We start from the raw sequence: 24,453 nt of genomic DNA, 5'->3' as shown, positions 1-24,453 counted from the left end.
CTTTCTTCCTCAACCTCCCTAGGTGGAGGTGGAGGTTTGTTATCCAGGATAACTCTCCCAAATCTCAGTTTAATCTCTCGGATTTCCACAGCATAAGATGGATATGATGTCTCTCGACTGTATACTTGCTAAGCCTATCTATTTTTCAGGTTTTAATTTGGCTAGGTAGGCATCTCGAGTTGCTTGGGTGGAGTAGAATGTAACAACTGTGGTTGGGTAGGTGGTGGAAGAAATAAAGCTAGAGCATTGTTGTATTGGGGCCTCCACCCCTAGGGTGGTGCATTCCACTGAGGTTTTGGTGGAGCATATGGTTGAAATGACTAGCTGGCTGGCTGGGAGTGATACTGAGATGCAAAGGACCAAAGATGGGGTTTAGAATAGGAAGGATGAGCAGGGTGTCCCCAAAAAGGTATGGTTGTGGTTTGGTTGGGATTGGAATAGGCATGTAATGACCCTTGCATGCCTTGATGGTGTGGTCTAGGCCCATAAGGTCTCCTTTGGTTTATGTAGCAAAGACGCTCAGTGACCCCTTCAGCTCCTTGATATACAACTTTGACTCTAGGAAAATAAGGGTACTTGTTTGTGGAGTGGTTTTCTTCACAGACTGAGCAAATTTCAATAGAATTCAATGGACATTCATTCCTAGGATGCCTCTTGGAGCATTTAGTGTTTTGGGAAAATTTAGTGTTCTTGGACAAATGCCTAACCCTCTAGACTAGTAGCTCAATCTAGAAACAATAGTATAAAGCATTCTCTATTTTTTTTTATAAAAAATAGATAAAATAAGAGAACAGAGAACCTATTTGTAACTTTCGCTTGTTCCTTATCTCCCTTGACCGACTCTATTGCTCCTTCCCGTACTTAAGCCACTTGAGAAGTACTTGCACACAGACAGAAACAAGAACCCATCAAAGCATATGATAATGATCTATTGACTAAAAATAGCATGGAATCAAATACATGATAAGCATATGAAATCATCAAAAGACAATACAAGCATATGGAAAAAGCTTTGAATACTTTATCAGTAAAAGGAAGAGTTACAACCCAATTTTCCTGATTCAACATCACTCATCTAGTTCAATCCCATCCTCTCCTCACAACAAGCAAGACACTTTGACATCATTACAATACTTGCAATCAGCTCAAAACCCATACCAACAACATCTCTCTACAATTTCCAGCCCCGTGATCACTTAGATGAGTGGTCTTTCTATAGGTGAATGAAGGATGTTATGCCATCAATGGTGATAATGAATGCCTTTCTAAATTTAGAAATCAGTTCCATGGAAGAAGGGATAGAGTATTGATGTCTCTTAACTCCCTTCCAAATTCAAACTAAAAGGAGCAAGTGGCATTGAGAAAATTCTATAGGCTTCCAATGGATAAGGAATCTTTCAAACCCTCATGAAAATTCGCTCAAATTCACCCAACATAGGCCAAAGAGGGACCAAGTGTGCTGCATAGCACTCATCGTAGGAGGGCCTTGATGTATCCCACATCTACGACACGAAACGAGGTAAATTATTTTGGAGATGAAAAATCGATTGACAACACAAGGTTTAGGAATGGTGGTCATGAAAATAAAGGTTTGTGGTATTGCAAAGGATGAAGTTTGAACTGAATGACTTCTCTTGAACATATCGGTGGCACTAAGATGAATTGGTAGCGTTGACCCAAAACAAAGTAATATATTATATGATAGACCAATGGTGTGATAACCATCAAGCTGAATGACCCAACCCACATAGTCACGATGATGAGGTGAAAGTTTCATGTTCAGGAGCGAGTTGCTACCATAAAGTTTTCTCGGCTTTTTCATTTTTCCCCAGTCATTGCTGACCAGTACCTCTTTATTTTTATCAAGCTTGAGGAGGATAACATATGCTTGTTGTATTATTTCACCCTTTGGGTGAATCCATCGCTATTTGATGCTTTAACAAGTCTAGCGAAGGTGAAACTCAGCGTTGTCTAGATGGAAAAGTTTGTCACTATTTGATGTTTTTAACGAGTTTAACGACAAAGATAACTTTGTCCTTTTCATGTTTAAGGAGTTTGAAAAGGGACGAAAAGGAAACTCCACAAGTTCTTTTTCGTAAATAATTTCTCATGTCCGAAAAAGCATAAAGTAATACAAGAGAGATATCGTTTCCAATCTTTTAACAAGCTGGATTTTCATATTTAGACAGTCTGAAAAGAACTTAAAGAGGACTCCAATTTGAGGAATGAGTGCTGTCTAGGGTAGCAACTGGTTCTGGTGATGTGGGAACTTCTCAAAACATGTTGATATATGTGAAGAGGCTTGCTAACAAGACCACTCATTGCAACCGTTCCTCAAAAAAGGTAAAACAACCAAGTAAAAGTGTATGATTGGCCAAAGAGATGTCGGTGATGAAATGAAACAACCAAGGCTCATCTGATAGAAAAGGCTGATAGAATGGCAATCACAAGGGTTAAAATGGAAATGGGTTAATTTTTACACAAGCTTGAACCATAGGGAACTATGCTTATATTTAGTTTCATTTTTACACAAGCTTAAAATGAAAAACTATGCTTGAATTCAGTTTCATTTTTACACAAGCTTAAAATGGAAAAACTATTCTTGAGATTGGTTTACATGCCCCCAGCATGATGAAAGGGAGAGTCTCTAGTAACTAGATGGAAGTCATTGTAGTGAAGCAGGACACTTATCCAATACCTTTTTGGCTTCGTCCAGATAGGGACAAAGGTGAATGGGGTGATTCCCTTCACATAACCTACAGGGAAACTTAACTTTACCACTGGGTGTATGCCCCCTAAGCTTCATTTCATTCACTTAAGTAGAATACTCATGGATATCAAGTGGATGGAATGAAGGTTCTTTTACAAGATCAAGTGAAAGACTCGATTGGGATTTTACGAGATCTAATCAAAGACTCGACTTGGAACTTTGCTCCAGGGGACCTTATTTCATTTTTTTAACGAGCTTGACACAAGCCAAGGAACTATGCTCATATTCCTTGGTTTCATTTTTTAATAAGGTTGAAACATGAAAAGAATTATCCTCATGGACCTGTTTCATTTTTTAACGAGGTTAACACTGTAAAAGAACCATCCTTGTGGGCTTGTTTAATTTTCTAATGAGGTTGACATAGTAAATAAATTATCCTCGTATTCCTTATTTCTTTTTTTAACGAGGTTGACACAAGAAAATGAACTATCCTCGTATTCCTTGTTTCTTTTTTTAATAAGGTTGACATAAGAGGTCATGAAGGAAAGATCTAGTTCTAATGCCGCTAGTACATGATCTACAACATCACTAAATTGATCGTGAGATGATGTACGTATGGAACAGGTTGCCACATAATTAAGCTATGGCAGGGATGATACCATTGGTACAAAATGACCATTTAAGGAATATGGTTGACTAGGAGCCATATTTGGACCAGGAAATGAAAGTTGGTCAACGGTGACAATTCTACCTTCCCATGGGAAACAAATCACTCGAAAGAGTGTTGAAACAATAGCTCCCATGCAATAAACATAGTCGTGCCCAAGAAGTAAATTATAATTTAAAGGGCCAAGGACTACCATCAGGTTCAGATAAATGATTTTTCTTCCCAAAGTAATGGGTAATCGAGGAAGGATCCCTAATGGTTTACTAGTTCTTCTATTTAAAGCCAACAAATTCTGGGTAACAGGCACAAGCTTCGGCGAACCAAGCGCTTGCCAAGCAGTTGAGGAAAGGATACGCACTTATGCACATTCATCTATAATAGTGCCAGGTACAATCATATTACAAACCTGTACTATGATCTTGAAAGGCATATAAGAAGGAAGGCGAAATCCTGCCAGTCAATTCCAATCAAAGGAAGTGACTAGTCTACTTGGAGGGGGTACTGTAGGAATGAGAGAATTAACCCCTTGAGTTACAAGAACTGGAGGATTTTCCTCCTATCTTGATAGAATAGGAGGACTGACCCCAAGCTCATTAGAATCTGAAGAAATGAAAAGAACCTGAGTGGTATTATTTTCACTCTCTTCGGGAAAGGTACAATTAGTTGAAGGTGAAATTGGGTCAGCTATTATCTCGACCTGTTGATTTGGGTAGGGTATAGACTCAGAGGATTCACTTTCAAATAGAGTGGCTTTGACCGATGGTTGATTTTGGTCAGTCAATTCATTAAGTAGAGAAGGATTTAGGGAGAGTTTCCTGTAATCAGATGGAAGTCAATGCGGCGAAGCAGGACGATTATCCAACACTTTCTTGGCTTCATCCATGTAGGGACAAAGGTGAATGGGGTGATTCCCTTCACATAACCTACATGGAAACTTAACTTTACCTTTTTTCCCATGAACTTTACTATCAGTAGTTGATGATGTGTCACTTGCATGATCTCCAGAAGTTGATGACATAGGATGATGTGAACAGGAAGACCATTCTTCTAAGATCTGAGGAATATCAGGAAAATTTCAAAGAAGATGGTCTCTCGCACAAAGTTTGCATGGATATCGAACTTTGTGAAGCTTTATGGACAATTTCTCATCAGATGTTACATTCAAAACAATGGTTGCTTGGTTGCACCTTTGCTAAGTTTGCTTCTTCTTCTTCTTCTTCTTCCCTTTCTTCTTCTTCTTAGCCACCTGGTTACTAGTATGAATACTTTCACTAGGAGAAGAAGAAGAAGGGGAGGAAAAAACAAACAAGGAAGAAGGAAAAGGGTCAACTGGAGGTTGATTTTGTCTAGTTGGAGGTGTACTCAATTACGGAGAAATCACGACATTTTAAACCAAGGAGGTTGAAAACAACCATACTAGCAAGCCAATGGTAAATCTTGGAAGGGACAATGTAGCCATATATGGAGCACCAATATTTACAAATGGAGGAAAAGGACTAGCATTCCCATCAAAAGGAATTCCTTGATCGGTGGACTCCAGATTTGTCACCATATGTTTCAACCTAATAAGATCAACAAAGGAGTGAGCGTGGAGGATGTAATCCATGGTCAATTAATTTTATTTTAATCAATGTAACATAACAAAACAAAAGAGGGATAATCTAGGCAAAAGGTTTACCAAGCAATTGTGAACTACAGAATACCCCCTCGCGAATCAAGAAGTATGGGCAGGCAATCTCCCCAAATGTTGCATTCGGTGTATCACAGTGCACAAGGTGGCCTACTTGGTTACCTAAGGATGGATAGCAACCTAGAGTTTTACTCCCATATATACCTAAAGGTACGTGGAGGCCTAGTCCATATAAGCGATGTCTAATGCAAAACCACACAGTGAGAGCATTCCCATATACTTTATGTACTGTAACACTGCGCTATATACCTGAAGGTACGTGGATGAGCTATGATATACTCATGTATGTGGAATGAGGTATCGCACTCGGGATGTATTACAGACAAGTTAACAACATCTGCTTTGTTTTACAACGTCGAAACACGTCTCTAGCCTAGACCTCTAAATGTTTTTCATTAGGTGACAATGCTCCATTAGGTAAATTGATGTTTATTTTAAGTTGATCTTGCTTAGGAATTTTCCTTTCAATTAATCTGAAATTCCTAGGAATGCAACTATCATGATAAGTATTCTTTCCATTCAATTTAACGATGAAAATCCTAGCTACTTAGGGACAAATCAATCAGATTTCTTTTCACAAAGAGAAAACAACACAACTAATTCAATTTCCCTAGCTATTCCTTTCCAATGTTCACAAACTACAATATGAATGATGCAAGTTTTTCTTTTCAAATCCCTTAATGTTATGATGAAGAAAAGGAAATATGCACAACTGATAAAAAATCTCTTTTCATAAAAATGACAATTTTTGGACAATTTCTTTTCAAGGAAAGGAAGAATTTATGACACTTTCGATTTCAAAGAAATGAGGAATTACGACACTTTCGATGAAAAGACAAACCATATGCACACACAAATCAATCAATCTTTTATGAATGAAGACTTTACGAAAATTTAGTTTTCGAAGGAAAAGACAACTTTATGACACTTTTTTCGAACAAAAAAAATCATATGCACACATCAATCAAATAATCTTTTATGAATGTAGAATTTACAACAATTCAATTTTCGAAGGAAATGACAACTTTATGAAATTTTCTTTCGACAAAGATCAATTGACCAAAGACTAACTTTGACTATAGACTGATAATGATAAATAAAGCATTAAGGAAACATTAACCAATCCAATCAAAGTAGGGCTGGCTAAGGAGATGAAAAGACTGGTTTTAGAGATAAGACATCATTGACATTCAACAAGTAAGCAATTAGAAGAATTCTGGAAAAAAACTCAATCTAGAGGTGGGAATTTAACCTAATGTTGATCAACACAGGTTAAAGAGGGGCTCACTATGCTCCAAAGCACTGTCTCTCACTAAAGCCTGCGCTTATTTTAATGATTTCAAGACTGATCAGTGCAGGTCAAAGAGGGCCTATCTGCATTAATCAGGGCAGGCCAAAGAGGGCCAAACTGTGCTAATTAAAATACTCCAAGGTTAATCAACACAGATAATATAAGGCCTAACTACGTTGTAGTGCACTATCTCTAAGGCTAGCCTGTGCTAATTCCTGTGAGGCCACTCAAGAGTCATATAACCTCAAATTTTGACCAAAATTCAATGCAAAAGGCTGAATTACAACAAGTATGTCAAGGTGTCTAAAGAGGCTGATAAGCTACTAGGGTGGATGATCGTCCCCAGTATGATTGCCAATTTTTTTTGGGAAAATTTAGTCTTCTTGGACAAATGCATAATCCTCTAGACTAGTAGCTCAATCTAGAAACAAAGTAAAAATCATTCTCTACTTTTCCTATAAACAATAGCTAAAATAACAGAATAGAGAACCTACTTGTAACTTCCACTTGTTCCTTATCTCCCTTGACCGATTCTGTTGCTCCTTCCCATACTTAAGCCGCTTGAGAAGTACCTACACACAAACAAAAACAAGAACCCATCAAAGCATATCATAATGATCTATTGATTAAAAATAGCATGGAATCAGATACATGATAAGCATATGAAAGCATCAAAAGACAATACAAGCATATGGAAAAAGCTTAGAATAATTCATTAGTAAAAGGAAGAGTTACGACCAAATTTTCCTGATTCAACATCACTCCTCCAGTTCAATCCCATCCTCTACTCACAACAAGCAAGACACTTTGACATCATTACAGTACTTGCAATCAGCTCAAAACTCATACCAACAACATCTCTCTACAATTTCTAGCCCTCTGATGACTTACATGAGTGGTCTTTTTATAGGTGAATTAAGGAGGTTATGCCATCAATGGTGATAATGAATGGATTTCTAAATTTAGAAATCAGTTCCATGGAAGAAGGGATAGGGGATTGACGTTCCTTAACTCCCTTCTTCATCCAAATGTGAACTCAAAGGAGCAGGTGGCATTGAGAAACTTCTAGAGGATTCCAATGGATAAGGAATCTTTCAAACCCTCATGGAAACTCACTCAAATTCGTCTAGCACAGGCCAAAGAGGGACCAAATGTGTTGCATAGCACCCTGACAGTGTATGGTTTGCATTGCAGCACACCCTAATGAAGGCCTACCTGCGTTGATCTTCTTAGAGGTAGTTTTTGGATGTTTTCGGTGATGGAACTTCTTGGGAAGTGAGGCATTTTGATGGTAACCGTCTTTAGGGTATGTACCAACTACATTATGGGTTGATTTGCCCTAATAGTATCGATCTATAAGTTGGGGTTGATGTGCCCAAATGTATCTGTAACATCTAGGACAAAAAATGGTCAACGCTCTATCTGCTTCCTCCTACATTATTTTAATGTGCATAGTGTCCATTTATAAGGCAATGGTTTGCAACATCTCACTCTTGAAATCTTCCAGCATATTTCCAATTTCACCCTTGATGGATGAGTTGGAAGAGGATGTATTGACCATAGGTTGACTACCCCTACCCTTTTTCCTAGCTGCCCTAGGATGGTTTCTAAAGACAATATTGATATCCTCATAGGGTAATTAGTAGATATCCCCTCCTTCTAACAAGTGTAGGGTATCCAAAAGATATTCCCTTACTCCCCTAAGCAGGACTAGCTTCAGTGACTCATGGTCAAGTGTCCACCTAGCCCTTTTGTAACTAAGCTGGAATATTTCTTCGTAATCCTCTAGGGATTCATCATTTCCTATGGTCATCCTAAAACTTTCGTCTTTACTATCCTTTGACCGAAAGTATTCTCAATACATGTTGTTAAACGCTTGCTACATCTGAGCCCAAGCTGTGATGCTATCCCCAGGTAAACCCATGAACCAGCACAATGTTTCATCCTTAAGCGTATATGGAAATAATTTTAACTTCTACTCATCATCTACATAGTCATAGGTCGGCATATAAAAACAAACTCAAATAGGAAAGTGTCAGGGTCTTTTGTGGTCAAGCCATGGAAATGAGGTAGAGCAGAGGGGCTTATATTTTTCATCTTAGTTTCCCTGATCGGGAAGGCACCCTCAACTCTCTCTCTCTATTCCCTTTGTCATTTCTGTTTTCAGCCATTGGTCCAGTATAAATGGGTTCTTCTTCTTCTTCTTCCCCTGTAGGTTCTTCAAATATGTCAGGTTTCCCACCTAAGGGTTCCTCCATTTCACAGACACCAAAGAAGAGGGAAGGTTGGTTGTTTGATGCTGTGGGGGTATTTGGGAAAAATTTCCCTAAGTTATCACTATTCCTACGAGGCATGAAAGGAAATGTTTTGGATTGGTTTTGTGTTTTCTTCAAACTTGGAAAGTACTTTGTGGAATTGAAATTACTAATTAAATGAAAACTACTAACTAAGTGAAAAACTACTTGCTGAATTGAAATCTTGCTTGCAAAATGGAAAGGAATGCAAAAAATGTAGAATGAAAAAGGAAGCAAATAAATTACTTTTACATAAATAAACTAATGGCATAACATTAGAGATCAGAAAATAGAAGAAAGAAGTAGTATTCACATATTGTTCAAACACCTCCCCATTAGCGGTGCCAAAAAGTGATAACCGCCAGTATTGCAGCAAGGATGCTGCAACTCCTGGGCTAGCATCTTTACTTTGTCAACCTGGGGTTTGTACAAACTTGGAGGTGACAGTGTTGTATACACAAGTAAAAGCGATAGTTTGCCTTTTGTCATGGTTCATCTAGCGAGAGACCACTGGGATTTTCAAGCCAGAATTCTATGGAGTTGGAAGAAGCTTGGTTTCTTGATGGAAGAAAGGGAAATATGCGCTAAGGGGGAGCTACTCTAGTTCAATAATGGAAAACACTGAAATTCAATGCTAAATCACACCATTTCCTAATCAACTGCCAAGAAACTATGCTTTGCAATAATGATAAATTAACATGAACCAAATGCTACTATCTAGGAATTGAAGTAAGAAGCATCAAACATCACTAATATGCAAGTAAAGGGACTAAAATAAATCTGTTTTTGTCTTTTTGTCTTTTCATGCAAAATCAAGTATGCAAACTAATTTCTTTTGGTGATGTGGCGGGTGAATTAAGGATTTTGGAGGATGGCTAGAAGGGTTAGGATATGGTTGGATGGTGTGGGAGACCCTTGGTAGGATTCTGGTGACTTTCTAGAGGTTTTCCCTGAATTCAGCCACAAAAACATCCATTTCAAGAAAACCTATAGGATGTACTAGAAACCTATAGGATTCCTTGTAAACCTACATGATACAGCCAAGAGAAAAATGGAAGGTATTGGAGGTGATGGAAGGCTTAGGGAAGGTGGTAGATGGGTGGAATGAATTTAGGAAAGTTCTAGGATCACTCAGAATTCAACAACAAAGATAGAGGATGGTTGGATTCACTCAATGTGCTTGGAAGAATTTCTATGAAAAATGATGAAAACTAGTGAAGGCAATGGTGAAAACAAGGAATGACTATGGTGGATGGAGTGGAAGGTGGTTGTTGGCTATGAAGTCTTTGTCTCCTCCTGAAGCACCTGATTTGCATAAAACATGTATAATTCCCAAAAATCTATGTAAACAAGAAGCATTCTCATAAGCTAGAAAAGCAGAATTAATGAACTAACTGCCGACATGATGCATCTAGAAAGTTGCTAAAAGGAATGAAAGCATGGATGAGATCTACTGAAAGAGTGAAGAGAGAAGGGATGGCAATGAAATCCTACTTTGCAAAAATGATCAAATGCTAACTTAAATACAATAAACTGTAAAGCTTATGAAAGAAATAGAAATCAGTGTTTTTGGGGCTACATAAGGGTCCCTTCCTCAAATCATGATCCCAAGGGGAGGAAGTGAGGCCAAGACACCCAATGACAACCATGTTGGCTTGGTGGGTCCTAACCTAAGTTCAATGTTATTTAGCCAAACAAATCCCTACACTACTTTCCCTTTTGGCTTTAGCCCATAGAGCACAGACCAAAGCCTCACGCGAAGCAGTATTGGGGGATGTTGGAGCCAAGTTTCTGCACCCTGAGATGGTCATGATGTTGGTTTATTCCTTCTATTCTTGATTTTGCGTAGGTCATTAAGTTCTATGTCTCTGTCTTTATAGCCCCTTATTTCTCCCTTTGATACCTCCGCCAAAAGGGTACGACTGACCTTTGTGCAGCCCTAACCTTCAGTTCAGATACTTTCGCGTTGCTAAGGTAGCATATTTTACAGATTCCCAAGTTATCCTAAGAATCTTACTTATCTTATTGTATAATCACAGTTAGCACTGTGTAAACAGATATCCTTATTTTCATTCAATTATCCAACATAATTGCATACATTCGTGCATCACATAAGTATTATAAATGAAATTCATACACAATATGACAAGATGCAGTAACAAGAATCAAAGATACAAAATTTGTAGAATACTTCTCTTTGTTGATATCATTAGATGATTATAGACTCTATCCACCTTGCACACATAGTTGTAGGGGTTTGTGCACTCAGCTGCAGACTTCCACCCTAGGCCTATGTGCACTCAGCTGCAGAGCCTCTACCTATGCTACAACTTGAAACTTAGACTTCTTACTTCAAAGCTATGACTATCTGTCTCCCCAATCTTACTTAGAGCTTATTTACTTAGCTCCTTTTTATACAATCCCATGGTCCGCAGACCATGGGTATATCTTTTACAGCCAACTTTACTTTACAAAAATAAGGGTGGACAACCCTTTATGACTCATGATACCTTCATGCTCCATGACCTCAAAATGCAGAGACTTTGCAATTTTAGTACAAAATTTGACCCTAAACATGGGATTTTAGCCCCAAAACCATCCTTGGGGGATCCCATTCCCAACAGGCCCCCAACACAAACATCGTGACTCACCCTCAAATTAGTTGGTAGGCACAAAGATTTTAGCACGAAGAACTTCCAGTTCGACTCGTATGACCACAACCTCAACAGTGCACTATGCGGCCACCTGCTTCACGTCTTCAACCATCTGCTCTGTCACTCCTCCTAAATTGTCGGCCTGAAGATTTTGCTAATTTTCTTGCAGAGACACAATATTTCTTCCAATAGATTCTATCACCATGTAAGCCTCATCTAGCGAGGGCTTCAGTCGTGCATTCAACACTGCTTCCTTGTGCAGCGCTGCATCCACCTGTTCTTTCCACTGCTTGGCCTCCTACAATTTTGCTAGTCTGTGTGTCAACACGATAGTTCACATTGTGCCCTTGACCTCATCATAGCGTTTTTGTAGCTTTCGCACTTTTTTCTGTAGCCCCTGTACATTGGGGTCCTCCTGCAAGCTTGTCAGGACCTCAAATGACTTCTCAAAAGGTTACGTGCAGTCTTCTACTACACTTTTAACTACCACTACTGCTTCCATGACAGCGGTCACCTTCTTCTCCTTTACTTCTGGTGGAGTTGAAGGCTGGACCTTCAACTACAACTCTATGATCTATAGGTTCAACTCCAACTGATCCCTTGCCATTTCTGTCCGAGTGTCATGCACCCCTGTGGCTAGCTTGCAGATGCGTAACTCAACTAATTCTTCGTCAGGAATGGCCAACTCTAGGCCATTCGGTATGCCTCCTTGATGACCTCCATAATACACTTATTCTGATTTTTTGCCTTCGTCATAGTAGCGATGGCAGAGTCTTGTTGTAGTGCCATCTGCTTAGCATTAATCGACTGCTCATAAATCACCCAGAGGGAACGATGCTCACAATCCCTTAGCTCTGCAATCATTCCATCCTGCAAGAGGTGAATCACGTCACCAGGGAGTGCTGCTAGATTCAACCCTACTCCCTTTAGGGCACTGACAGTGGGCTTGTCATATTCTTTCTTCATGGTTAGTGCTCCATTAGGTAGCAATATCTTGTTGGAGGCCTTCATGCACATCATCTCAGCAACTTTTGAAGTGCTAATAGCAAGGTTGGTAGACACTATGCCAGCTTGTGATGTGTGGGTCTGCAGCTCCTGCAAACCTGTTCGGATAGCCCCCAAGATTATTTGTTGTTGCTACTCAAACTATTGTAGGGCCTCCATAGTGACATCCCGCATCGTGTCATCGATGTTGTGCAGATAACCTTCTGTGAGCGTGATTGGGTCTAGTGATGTCTTAGTAGCCTTTGATTTCTTCTTTGACCCTCCTTTCTCTTACTCCCTTGGATGCTTGATGTGGGAAGACATCGCCTGAGGGTCCGCGCCATGATTCTTTGTCTACTCGTTCATCTCCTCCTCTATCTCAGGTGAAGGCGGCCTCAGGCCTTTGTTAGATCCTTTCTCTATTCCACCTATTTGCTTCTCTGTCTGTTGAGCGGCATCAGGCTCCACCTGGGTGTTGTCAGCAACGTCCTTCATTCTCTTTTTAGAAATCTGTGTCATCTTTAGCTTGGTCTCCTCCTTCTGTCTCTGCATGAGGGACTTGCTTCCTCCTACCGCCAAGTCTATTGTAGCACGCCACTCTGTCGGCCTTTGATCAAGTACTACATCAATGGCATCATCAGTTGCTAGGTAAGGCAAGTCGTACCATTTTTGTGCATGGTCCTTCCACACCCTAATGGACACATGGTGAAAGAATGCTTTAAACTTTGCGTAGCCCTCAAGGTTGGCATATACCGCAGTGAGAACTGTGGTTTGCAGTTGATGGCCATGCAAATTTGCATCTCCATCAATATCCAGAAGATCTTGCTATCCTTGATGCACTGCACATCCTTGGTTGCCTACAACGAAGCATAATTCACTACTTCTGGTAGGTCTAGTGTGATCAAAGGTAATTGGATGTCCCCAAGCAGCTCCCATGCTACCAACAAAATCGAGAGCAAGAGCCATGCATAGTGGAATGTCTTTCTTATATCCTGTGCTCCACAGAAGTTCATAAGGAACTCATTGCGTAGACAATCAACCCATCCTTCGGCACACTAGGCTATTAGCACGACGACAGGCACTGACACCTCATCAATGTGACACTTCCCCATCACCTTCCCTGCTAAAATATGTGTCACTATCTTTACAGTAGGGTCGCAAATGTTGGATATGGCATATCCACGCGGCTGCTTCATCAGCTTAAAATTTTCTTTCACGGCCTCCTTGAGGGCCTGCTCACCATATTTTCCACCAAATATCATGGTCGGATTTTCTCTAGTGTAAGGCAACCATGTGATCTTGTGGATCAACCTGTCAGTGATGGGTATTGGCTTCTCCAGCCACATAAACCCATCATGCACCAAGCATAGCAACTGCTTGATGACCAATACTGTAACCAGGGTGCGGTTGTAGTGCAACATCTAAAGCAGGTTGAGAAACCCTGCCTTGTCTACTCCTCTGAGCCACCTCCACAGCTCCAATGTGGTCATTCTGGTGCTTGTATATATGATGCGGTGCATCAGTTTCTTAGTTGCCAGGTGTGGAAACTTATCATGATCAGCCAAGTCCGAGTCCTTGAGTTTTAACAGTGGAACCCACGCCAAGTGCGGTCCTTCTAAAATAATCTCATCCGGTAGCAGAGGGGTTTGCAAAGGGGTCTTTCTCTCATCGATATCTTTTGACACCTTTGCCTTGCCCTTCCGCAGAGGGACATACTCAGGCAACAAAGTGATAGGGTCAGAACCATGGGCCTCAACTTCCTCCACATCTACTCCCACATCCTCCTCATCCATCGGGTTGTCTTCGAGTTCTTCCTCCCCCGGCTCTAAATTGATGGCTTTGCCCTTCTCTTGTGTGGTAGGCTTTGATGGGTTTCTTCTTGGCGATGCGTGCACTGGTATCGCAAGTTGTTTGCCCATTTTATCCTTCGTAGTCTCCTTGGTTAGGGTCAACTTTGGTCTCAGCATCCTCGGTGATTTGGGGACTTCCGCTAATACTGCGGCAACCTCTGGAGCAGTGACTTCTACCTCCGTATTAATTTTCGGCACCGACTCCTCTGCTTCAGTATCTATAGATTCTATGGGTGCTGACATGATGTTATACAAGAACTCCTGTGTCTCCTTCGGCAATGTCTCAAATACTGAAATGGCTACAGAAGTTTGTAGTGCTCACGATTCATGTGCACCTGAGAGCTCAACAACTCAATTCTCAAAAGGGAAAGTGCTTTTTGTTGGATAGCCACTTGTAATTTATAGGGAATTTATTCAAATCCGATCGTTCCCCCCAAATTTAGTTCATTAATGCTGGATTGGTGGCTGATTTTCAAGGATCAGACCCATAAATTATGTCTTAAATGCTAGCCACCCACTCCATTTAACCACATTTCCACCGTCAAATCATGAACAATGATTGTAACAGTCACTTTCCTACTGACCTACACAATTTCTACCTAGGTAGTGCAGCTCCCTTTGTGTTGTCGTGAACCCTATGATACTTCCTTGCTCTAGACAATCCTCCAAAAGCGTAGCTCCCCAATCCGGGTAGGATAGTTTATAGTCCCACACCTCCTTTTTGCTGCCTGGAGCGCTAAGACTATGCTACCTTCATATAGTCACATGGCCGAACCACCAGTGTATGGCTTCAAGTGACCACCATTCACCTTTCCTGGGAAGGGATCTCCATTCAATTTGACCAACTGAACCACTCCACCATCGGTAATCTCCTTAATGACATAGGGCTCTAACTAGTGCATTCTGAATTTTCCTGGAAATTTATCAAACTTGCTGTCATATAACAAAACAAGGTCATCTACCTTAAAGACGCGCAGCTTAATGTGCTAATCATGCCATGGTTTTTCACACTGATTTTGGACCTGTTGGTGAAATCCAACTAGAAATCTTTCTTCCTCAAGCTCAGCTAGCTATGCAAGCCTCTCCTCCATGGCTCCATGATCCGTCATACCTGTGAGTGCCACTATTCATAGACTAGGCATAATGTATTCCATGGGAATCACTGCTTCAACACCATAGAAAAGCCTAAAGGGTGTTTTTCCAGTCAATTTATTGCAAGTTGTTCAATAGGCCCATAGTACTATGGGTATGTGTAGATCCCAATCACTTTGCTGAGTGTTACACACCTTGGTCAGTGCATTCTCTAGCAATTTATTCAATGCTTCCACCATCTCGTTAGCCTACGGGTGATAAGGAGTTCTCTTTTGGTGATATATATGAAATTCCTTTTTTAGCGCCCTGATCATCTCACTTAGAAAGTGTGTACCGCAATCACTCACCAAAATATTTGGACACCCAAATCACGTTAGTACATTCTCTAAGAGGAACTTTGCAGCAGTTGTGCCTATGAAATCCTTCACAGGTTGTGCCTCTACCAATCGAGTCAGATACTCTGTCGTGGCGATAATGTACCTTGCTCTCATCTTTCCTTGGGCCAGGATGGGTCCAAAAAAAATCTATCGCCCATTTCTCAAAGGGTTGTAACGTCATCTGTGGATTCAAAGGCATCTCATCCCTCCATGATGACCTACTAGTCCTTTAACACACATCACACGCTTTTCCATATGCTTTTGAGTCCTGATGGAGGGTTGGCCACCACAACCCTACACTTAGAATCTTCTCTGTGATCGCTCTCCCTGCATAATGCCTTCCCAGGGTGTCCCGATGAGCGTCTACGAGGATACTGCTTCTTTCAAACTTTGGTACATATCGTTGCAATATCTCATCAGACCCCATTTTATACAAATGCCTGGAAATGATAGAAACGTCTGTTGCACGCACCAGTAACTCCTTCTTTTGTTGGATGGTGTATCCTTCTGGGGCCGTTCCTGTTGTTAGGAAGTGTATGATATCTTCAAAATGACCATCCATGATGCGCACTACAAATAGTTGCGCGTGAGGCAATCCCTTGTCCAAATTAGTGGGCTCGTCCCCTGTTTCGATGCGCGACAGATGTTCTGGTCCTGTGTTTAGTGATACAGATTTCACAATAACTTCAAAATCATACTCCTAGAACAATAAAAGCCATTTTCAAATTATCCCCTGCAACATAGGCTTATTGACCAGGTATTTCAAATGGAATGATCTGTATGCATCTTAAAATGGCCACCCAACAAGTAGTGTCTAAACTTTTGTAGTGTGGATACCATGGCTAACCCTTCGCGCTCGATGGTGGAATAGTTCTTCTCCACCTTAGATAAACTTCTACTTGCGAACGCTATAGGATGGTCCAAGTCTCCTCCGCCAACCTATGTCAGTACTTCTCCTAGCGCTATACACAATGCATCGACATGTACATGAAACTCCTTCTTCCAATTCAGGAAGACTAAATTTGGCACAGTGACCATCTTTTATTTTAATACATCTAAGCTCTTCTTACAATCCTCATTCTAGCAAAATCTAACATCCTTCTTCAACAACTTCTTCATGGGCACAATGATCTGGGCATAGCCTTTGATAACTTTCTATAATATCCCGTATGTCCTAGCGTAGCACGCAATTGTTTCACACTCCTCGGTGCTTCCAAGTTTAGCATCACCGCGATCTTCGCGAGATCTAACATCAATCCCTTTTTGCAAACCACATGACCTAGTAGGGTCCCAAAAGGAACACAAAACAGGCACTTCTTCAGATTGAGTGTAATCTGGTATCATCGACAAGTATCTAGCATTAGGTGGAAACTTTCCACATGGCGTTTGACTAGCCCAAACATAGTCTAGTCATTAAAGTATACTTCTAGGAACTTATGAATAAATTCCTTGAAAGTAGCAATGACTACGTACAAGAAAATCTCAAGTGCATTCTTCAATCCAAACGGCATTGTAGTGTACTGAAAACACCCCCACTCAGTCGCCAAGGTTGTCTTACTCCTATCCTCTAGTGTGATTTTGATCTGATGGTACCTAGAGAACCCATCAATGAAGGAATAAGCATCCTGGCCACCTACATTGTCCAACACTTCATCAGTGAATGGAGTCGGGAAAGGATCATGTACACAAGTATCATTCAACTTTTTGAGATCCACACCTATCCTTATTTCATCCTTCTGCTTCTTCTCCTATACCACCTTTGGGCTTACCCAGTCAGATTCTTCAATAGGCTTGATGATGCCTACCGCGAGCATCTTGTCTAGCTATAAGCAAACCTTCTCCTTATATTTTAGATTGAGACGGTAGGGTCTTTTCTTAACAGGCTCCGTGTCGGGCTTCAATGTGATCTTCATAACACCCTAGTCTCCCACTATCCCTTTTAGATATGTAAACTTGGTAGGGAACAAATCTTGGTATTCGCAGAGCAATTCAGTGACCTCGTCCATTGTTGTGTCATCCTAGTAGTCTCTAATCTTTGAAAATTTGGGCTCTGCCTCCGTACCAATGTTTACTTGTTTCGCCTTCAGCGACGTGGCTATATCATGATTCTCAATCTGCGGTCCTTCAAATTCGCAGTGACCTTCTGTTTTAGGGATGTTAACCTTTCACGGATCCTCATCTTCTTCTTTAATGGTTACATTATAGCATTCCAGTGCATGACTTAGCTAAGTAGCCCAATCAGGCTGAGTCAAGTCCAAAAGACCCTGCAATATCCTAAAGATTACTGCTTTTACTTCTTGTAGCACCTCGTTGATACAATCAAACTCGTCTTCAAAGCTGAATGTCATTATGAATCCCTCGTGCAGAATATCCCATTCACCTGTACGATGGAAGAGGTTTGTTTCAAAGTACCAGTTCATCGAGATGACATCCAAGGTGTGACAAAACAAGTGCACCCATTTAGGTTGGGGCTTCTCTCCATAAGCTTGAGCCCATTTGGCCAAGAGCACACACGAATCGTCCTACCCATCATATTTGTCTATCAGTCATACCTTCAGCTTCCCAAAGCGTGTTCTCATCATCCTTCTACACTCGCGCCAATCATTAAAGCTACCCTTGTGCATACCCCACCATCTTGCGAGCGTAGTGTGTAGTGCCCAGTCTAAAGCTTGGAAGCACTGCTTCTCTAGTACCTCCCTCTCAAATGCATCTAAAAATATATCTACATCATTCAGGCCATCATAAGTGACCATATTTCTTACCTCTGATGACACACAGTGCAGTGATCGGGTCATCATGTTACATCTCAGTGTGGTTACTTTATGTAACTAATTCTTCTAGCGGTCTAAGTTTTCATCAGAGTCCGAGCTGTAGGAACTCTCACGATCCCATGTAATTTGTCCATCCACTGTTGGATTCAACCAATCTTGGTCTCGTACTGTTATCTTATAGATACAGTCTAGATCGTCATCACTCTCATAATCGCAGACTAGTTTAGTATAGCGTGATCCTTCAGCGGGATTTAGGGGTATTATTGCATGGAGTGATTTCTTCTCAAATATCATCTTTGACTTCCTTAGGTTGATTACCTCGTTCATATGAGTAGCCCAATCAATGCCAAGGAGCGTAGGGTAGGGTTTTCTATCATCCACAATTTCTATTACTTCAAAGTTAGCCATTGCACTCGCACCTTCAATATCTACAGTCACCCCCTGCAGTCGCCCCATGGGGATGATCTTCTGTTGATTCACCATCCTTAGTTGAATCGGAGACCACTGTAGTGCAAGTCTTCCCATCCATTCCCAAGTCTGCTTTGGTAGGACGTTTGAATCTGACCCTAGGTCCAAAATAACTTGATCCATTTCATACTCTCCTATCTGCACAGTCAGCTTCATCTCTTGTTCTGTCATTGTTTTATGCTTACCAATTTTTCGTTCCACGCGCAGTTCATCCAGAGTGTTTCCGCTACACCTATTTATAAGCTCCTATATTCCCTTCATAGCCTTGCTATCGCATAGCAATTTCATGAAGGTCTCTACGAAGGTTGTAAGCATAGAAGGGTCCATTTCCTGATTAGGCTTACCCTTGCTCCCTAAGGTGGAGGCCTCAGTGAAGCTCTTCTTTGCTTCCATGAACATTTCATGTACGCGCTCCAAATCGAATTCAGCCTCCTTCGCTGGAGCTTTATGAACCCATTCACTGTCTTCGTGTTGTTTCCCCTTGTCATATCCTATTGTGATTCCACTTTAGAGCACTATATTCATGTTCAGATAATCTTCGCCAAGCTCAAACCTCATCTTTTGTAGGTTCTGAGTTTGCTAAGGTGGTAGCACCCCTTTGTCATGTATCCTTACTATTAGCGTAGGAAAATATTTCATTTCATGATCAAACAGAGTGCAATACTTGCATGGCAGATGTGTTGGGTTAGTGCAATCGCGGGCATAGTGTCATGGTACTCCGCAATTGTAGCACATCAGCTGTACCTGACCTCTACCAGGTCCTCCTCTGCCTCGACCTTGTACGCGCCCCTGAAAGCTTTGCTACGCCATCCCTGCACTCTGTTTAGGGAGTCATATTTCTACCTGTACCTTATAGCTAGGTGTTCTATCCATCATCAATTCATAGCTTCTCCAGTTTCACTCAGCATGCCCTACCTACCTACAGAAGTTGTAGAACAATTGTTGCAATATCTGTACAAACGTTTGCAACAAATGACAATTATCTGTGGCCTGTTTTCCTGCTAACTGACATATAGCGCACCACAATGTAGGCCCCATGTTTGGTCCTAATTGAGCTTCCGACCTCAAATTCATCGCTCCCCCTCGTGTAATATAGTTCACAAAGACCAAGAAATGGTCTTTGTCATGCCCCTAACCCTTGCATTTCAAGCACCATACCTCTTCGTGCACCTCTGGTCGAACTATTCTATCTTGCTTCAAACTTTGCATCTCTAGGCAAAGAATTTTGAACTGCGCATCGATCTAGTGGACCCCCAGATTTTGATCTTGCATCGGTGTTTCATGTAGTCTTATTGCAATCTCCAAGGCCTCTACCTGAGTCATTATCTTCTGTTGTGACAATGCAACCCTTAGGTGTGGTAGGAGCGAAGCCATGAACCATTCACAGTGTTGTCCATCTGTTAGGTTCATATTAGCTTCATGGATTTTACACTTCAACCTTTGAGCTAGTTCCCAAGGGGCCTTGCATGGTTGCATCGCGATTTCCTTGAACTCCACAATCGACTATACCTCAGATTTAGGCCTACTGAATTCTTTGTTCAGTGTGGTCTGGATGTCTGCCACTCCAGTGTTTGGGTTATCATTAGAGTACTTAATGCACCAGGTTAGTGCACGATCCTGCACCGCACTAACCAGTGTTGCCTTCTTCAAATGATAATCTATAACGCCTTGATCTTCCCATACATCTTTCACAACAAATGAAAACTAGTCTGGGTCCTCATTTCCCAAGCCTTTGAACAAAGGCAGCTTCACTGAATTCACCATGTTGAACTACGGTGGAGGTGGTATGGGTGAAGTCACAAGCGATGGTGGTGAAGTTGGAGGTGGTATGGGTTGAGGTGGAAGTTGTGGGAATCCTTATCTTATTAACTTAAAAACACTTCACAGAGAAGCCTGTGTTATTCCCTCTTTGTCACCTTGTGGAAGTGAAACCAATGGACTATACTTAGGACCCTTTCTTCCTTCATTCTTGTAAGTCTTTCCACTTTTCATAGCTCCAAACATGAAGGTAGCTTCATAACCTGTTTTTTTCATAATAACATCTTAATCGAGGTATTCAAAGACTTCAAGTACTTACCTCATGGTCCTTTGAAAAAACGTCGCTCTTCCTCACTGTAGATGATTGAGGTATCAGCCACAACTTTAGTCACAAATCCTCCTATGACGCGATCGAGCCAATGATCGACAACGCAGGTGATCTTATCATTAGATGCTTCTAATTTCTATACTAGCTCTGGGGTCTAAACAATAGGACCGTCAAGTTTCCACCTTCCTTGCCTATATGCTAGCTTCGCGATCCACTCATATAAATCAACTGGAAAGGAGCAGAAGAAGATCTTTTGGATTTCTATATATAGGTACCTGTGTAGCCATTTGTTATAGACATTTTTGTTCCTTACAGCATGAAGCATGAAATGTCAATAATCTAAGGGATCCAAAGTCCCTAAACATGTTGTTCCTACCTCTAAAGGAACAAGGTCAGCCAACCACAGCACTGAAAATCAGTTCTCCACCTGAAAACACTCAAAAACAAGCTAATTCCGGATCATGTCAGCTGCTCCACTGAGCATCTGCGTTGAATGTCAACTGCTCCACTCTGTACCTGCACTGAATGTCAAATCTAATGAAGGCTACCTGCACTGGGCGAGATTGGCCAAGTGGCACAGTCATTCTGCAAGGTGTCAAATGCCCAGGAAGCTTCCAAAATGACACTTGGATCAAGGAATTCGCCTTGTGATGAGTAAGAGGATCTAGATCTCCAAGTGGAAGCAAGAAACTCCAAGTGGACGAGAACGAGTTTCCCTATCGCTAGGCTCGTTAAAACATAGCGATGGGCTTGCCCGAAGGGCAGGTTATAGAACAAGCATATGTTATCCTCCTCAAGCTTGACAAAAATAAAGAGGTACTGGTTAGAAATGACTGGGGAAAAATTGGGAGAACCTCAAAGCTTTAATGGTAGCAAGTCGCTCTTGAACATGACACTTTGTCCTCCGTATCACATCGGGTTGCGTTGTTTCATTCACCGGTCTCATCACCGTGGTCCTCGCCAAACCATCCATATTTGCGGTAATGCTACCGATCCATCACATCAGTGTCGTTATATGTTCAAGAGATGTGTTCAGAAAGAGTCAACCGTGTCCCATCCACTGCCATACATTATCCTTCATCCACCCATGATCGCCACCCTGAATCATATTTCACAGATTGTTTTCACCTCCACTAAAATCATTAGCTCTGTTCCGTGTCACTGATGTGGGATTCATTAAGGCCCTCCTTTGACGGATCGCTTCTTGTCGACTTCAGCTCATTATCCAGGAAGTTGATCTAGGAACAAACCCCCCCAGTACTTTGAAGCTTGCATGCCTCAATGGCAAGTTTCTCACTTCCGGCGACAGGTATACATCAATGACCTTCAACCAGAAGATTTTGCGTGGTGTTCGACGCCAAGTCCTTTATTCACACCACGTGAATTGTACTGCAGTACCTTGAGGGTCATTGTCATTATTGGTGATTCCTCTCGCGCTTGTTAACGGTTTACATTATTGACCGGTAATCAAGCGATGTCTTTCCATGTTCGACTTCAGCGCAATTCTCACATGGATCGGCTTGTACTTAGAGTGAAGATCGAACGAGTTTTGAAGACCCCGGATCTAGTTTCATCCATCCGGGCTGCGATATATATTCAGGAAATATGAAAACATTTGTTATGTACATCATTGCAGCAGATGATCATCCTATTCAAAGGATGATAATTTCAGCAAAGAATTATAAGTCTACCATCAGACGATCGTCTGTTCTATGTACCAAAATGAATTTATAAAGTTGAGCATGGGAATGCCCACCTCAGCTAGATCATGAAAACAGAATGAAAAATAATGTATTCTATTGTATTTTATTACAGGGCACCTCTCAGCGATTGAATGAACTTCGGATCCTCCTGATAAAGCATTTCACCCGATAAACGACCTCATACTTTAGGGGGCAACTGTTATAGACATTTTTGTGCCTTACAGCATGAAGCATGAAATGTCGATAATCTAAGGGATCCAAAGTCCCTAAACATGTTTTTCCTACCCCTAGAGGAACAAGGTCAGCAAACCACAGCATTGAAAATCAGTTCTCCACCTGAAAACACTCAAAAACAAGCTAATTCTGGATCATGTCAGCTGCTCCACTGAGCATCTGCGCTGAATGTCAACTGCTCCACTCTGTACCTGTGCTGAATGTCAAATCTAATGAAGGCTACCTGCACTGGGTGAGATTGGCCAAGTGGCACAGTCATTCTGCAAGGTGTCAAATGCACAGGAAGCTTCCAAAATGACACGTGGATCAAGGAATTCGCCTTGTGATGAGTAAGAGGATCTAGATCTCCAAGTGGAAGCAAGAAAATCCAAGTGGACTCAAGAACTGAAGTATAACTGAAGTGGGAGAGGACACTAGTCAGCTTCATGCCAGCCTCAAGCTGACTCATCCTTTCTCCAAAACTCCTATATATAGAACTCTCTCATGAGGTCTAAGGAGGCTGGAATTTTGTGAATGTAAGGAAGTGTTGTTGGTTTGTGCATAGAACTATTGGGTGATTGCTTTGAAGGGGTTGAAGAGGAGACTTCTTTCTGCTGGGAGGTGTTGCTGGGTTGGGCCTCTTATGGTTGTAACACTCTCAAAACTTTACTTCTTCCATTAATAAAGCATTTGAGGTTCTTCTATATGCATGTGTCTCAATGGTGTATTGATGCTTGTATATTTGATTTATTCTAATCCTTGAATCAATTATGGATGTATGCTTCTTGTAGTTTCCCTTTCTTGTGCTTTTGCAAGATCTTTGTGTAGCTGGGCCAGTGAAAGAGCAAGGAGCTGGGAGCAAGCAGCAAAGAGGGAAGATTGGATCAATCATTAGCGGAAGATAACGGTTAGTGGATCTCTTCCTCCTCTCTCTTACATCTCATAAAGAAGTAATCTTGAATAGCTTTGCATTCGGTTGTTGCTGAGGTACTATCACCCTTAGAGTGGGATAGGGTCATTCTGTATTGGATACTTTTCCCAACAACACCATTGTTCCTTTATCAGTCGCGAACTTCTATTTTATTGCGCCCTGAATTTGTGGATCTTCCTATCCAACCAGTCTCTGATATCTTTCTTAGTTGGATTCTAATGATACGACATCACACATCTCTTATGCAGATTCTGGTCCTGGCAACAGAACTATTTGCTGGCTTGGTGGTGCCTAACCTAGGTTCAACGTTAGTTAGCCAAACACATCCCTACACTACTAGCCCTTTCGACATTAGCCCACGGAGCATGAACTGAAGTCTCACCCAAAGCAGTATGGGCGATGCTGGAACCAATTTTTTGCACCTTGATATGGTTGTGATGTTAAATATTGCTTCTATTCTTGCTTTCGTGTTGGTCGTTAAGTTATAGGGCTCTGTCTGCATAGCTTCTAATTCCTCCCTTTGATACTTCCGCGAAAGGGTGTGACTAACCTTCGTGCAGCCCTAACCTTCGGTTCAGATACTTTCACGCTGCTAAGGTAGCGTATTACACAGATTCCCAAGTTATCCTAAGAATATTACTTATCTTATTGGATAATCATAGTTAGCTCCAC

This window comes from Pinus tabuliformis, chromosome 2_2 (assembly GCF_031772625.1).
Source record: "Pinus tabuliformis cultivar Carrire ecotype Pingquan chromosome 2_2, CPIR1, whole genome shotgun sequence".
In the NCBI taxonomy this organism is placed as follows: domain Eukaryota; kingdom Viridiplantae; phylum Streptophyta; class Pinopsida; order Pinales; family Pinaceae; genus Pinus; species Pinus tabuliformis.
Note: the sequence above shows the minus strand (reverse complement) of the source record.